This window comes from Microtus ochrogaster, linkage group LG5, assembly GCF_000317375.1.
Source record: "Microtus ochrogaster isolate Prairie Vole_2 linkage group LG5, MicOch1.0, whole genome shotgun sequence".
NCBI lineage: Eukaryota > Metazoa > Chordata > Mammalia > Rodentia > Cricetidae > Microtus > Microtus ochrogaster.
Window position 1 is genome coordinate 59,331,073 of NC_022031.1, and position 2,751 is coordinate 59,333,823.

A 2,751-nucleotide genomic window follows, 5' to 3' on the forward strand; every position below is an offset into this window, starting at 1 on the left:
GTTTGCGTGGAGATTTCTGCTACAACTTTCCTGAGCATACAGAGTAAGACTTGGGTTCTGCTTGCTACTTGCTTTTAAACACATGCTCCATTACTTATAACAATTCAGAGATACAATTGTGGTTTTAAAAGCTGTTAAGTAGTTTTGCCTGACTTTTGGGCTTGGTTTTCTGTTTGCATAGGAAAGTAGGTGTGTCTCCTGCTTTGAGAATTTGTGTTTAGACTTTTAAATAAGTTTGAAACTGTTACAGACTATGGTGACTTTTGTAGTAGGACTGAATGCATTTTGCATTATGTTATGGCTGCAAGCCTGTGGCAACCAGGGAGTGAAATGTTGTGGTTTGAAAGAAAATGGCCCCCTGAAGGAGTGATACTATCAGTAGGTGTGGCTTTGTTAGAGTGGGTGTGGCCTTGTAGGAGAAGTGTCTCTGTGGGGGTGGGTTTTGAGGTCTCCTTTGCTCAAGGTACACCCAGTGAGACAATTCACTTCCTGTTGTCCTATTCTAGCACCACCGTGTCTGCCTGAATGACGCCATGTCCTACCATGATCATAATGGACTAAACCTCTGAAACTGTAAGCCACCCAATTTAAATGTTTTCCTTTATAAGAGTTACCATGGTCATGGTGTTTCTTCACAGCAGTAGACACCCTAACTAAGACACAACTTACCAAAGAAATGGAAAACTAGCTCACACAGGAGTGGTCAGAACATACCACCTCAGACTGCTGTCAAGAAATGGAGGACTGGCTTCTTCTTCTTCTAGAAAACACCAAATGGCGGATGACGCTGGTGCAGCGGGAGGACCCGGAGGACCCGGGGGTCCAGGATTAGGAGGCCGTGGAGGCTTCCACCGAGGATTCAGCAGCGGTCTGAGGGGCCGTGGCCGTGGTCAAAGCCGTGGCCGAGGCCGAGGCTGCAGAGCTTGCGGAGGTAAAGCTGAAGACAAGGAGTGGATTCCCGTCACCAAGCTGGGCTGCCTGGTTAAGGACATGAAGATCAAGTCCCTAGAGGAGATCTACCTGTTCTCCCTGCCCATTAAGGAATCTGAGATTATTGACTTTTTCCTGGGAGCTTCCCTAAAGGATGAGGTTCTGAAGATCATGCCCATGCAGAAGCTGACTAGGGCAGGCCAGCAGACCAGGTTCAAGGCTTTCGTCGCTATTGGGGACTACAATGGTCACGTAGGTCTCGGTGTCAAGTGCTCCAAGGAGGTAGCCACTGCCATTTGAGGGGCCGTCATATTGGCCAAGCTTTCCGTTGTCCCTGTGCGGAGAGGCTACTGGGGGAACAAGATTGGCAAGCCCCACACTGTTCCTTGCAAAGTGACAGGTCTCTGTGGTTCTGTGCTGGTGCGTCTCATCCCTGCCCCCAGAGGTACTGGCATAGTCTCTGCTCCTGTGCCCAAGAAGCTACTGATGATGGCTGCTGGCATTGATGACTGCTACACATCAGCCAGGGACTGTACTGCCACCGTGGGCAACTTTGCCAAGGCCACCTTTGATGCCATCTCTAAGACCTACAGCTACCTGACCCCCGACCTCTGGAAAAAGACTGTATTCACCAAGTCTCCTTATCAGGAATTCACTGACCATCTTGTGAAAACCCACACCAGAGTCTCTGTTCAGAGGACCCAGGCTCCAGCTGTGGCCACCACATAAGGGTTTTTATACAAGGAAAATAAAAGTGAATTAAGTCTGTTAAAAAAAAAAAGAAAGAAATGGAGGACTGGAGAGGGAAGGCAGGCAGACCCTTGACTGAGCCTCGGAGTGCCCAAGGTACCTTCCTGATCCCTTCTTTCTTAGGTGATCTTGTTTGGTCACATGCTGTTCAATGTTATCTACACACCAAAGATGCTCTAAATTACAGTTTCAAGTTAAGACTTTCCCTGAGCTCCAGAGTCTTTCAAATTAAACTGTCAACACCATCATTTGGATGTTTTGTGGGCATTAGAAAATTAATAGAGCCATCCCTAGCTGTCACTCTCAAATGCACCTTCTCCCACACCCTGTTCTCAACAAATAGTGTTACCGGCCGTCCCTGCTTTAGGTCCACATTTTAAGAAGCATCTAGGCTGGACTCTGCACTTGGGTAGTAATTTATTCTCTCTATTTCTGAGAGAGAGAGAGAGAAGAGAGAGAGAGAGAGAGAGAGAGAGAGAGAGAGAGAGAGAGAGAGAGAGAAACAATAATGTATGTATCCATCAGCATGGAATTTTGTGAAGATTACATGTGACTTCTGCAAAACAGTGCCTGGCACACTGAAGATCCTCAGAAGGGTTCCCTGCTGGCACACACATTTCCTCGTGTCTCAACTGTTAATGTTAGTTCTTATTAGTCACTTCTGTTCTTCTGTTGTAGTTGTGATTAAAGTCCTGCCGAGAAGCAACTCAAACAGGGAGTTTGAGCAGGGTGACAGGCATGTGCTGCTGAGGTTCCTTGCCTCTCAGAAGGTCAGGAGGCAGAGGACAGGAAGTGGGTTTAGACTATAAATCATTAAAACCCTCTTCTACTAAACCATTTATTCCAGATAGATTCCTCTTCCTACAGGTCCCACAATTGCCCCAAACAGCTCAACAGCAGGGGAACCAAGAGCTCAAACAGGAGCCTGTGAGGGGTATCCTGTCTAGAGGTCATACTGAATCTGATTATTCTTACTGTCCTAATTCCGTGATCCCAGTCCAGATGGGTTTTCAGTCTCTAGTCAGTTCGTGGGCATTTCTAACTCCTTCTTTTTTTTTTTTTTTTTTTTTT

General features: G+C 46.8%; 1 pseudogene; it reads left to right on the top strand.

Annotated features, from left to right (window-relative positions):
- Positions 1-774: 774 nt before the first annotated feature.
- On the top strand, positions 775-1,719 carry LOC101991118 (annotated as a pseudogene).
- Positions 1,720-2,751: the final 1,032 nt, after the last annotated feature.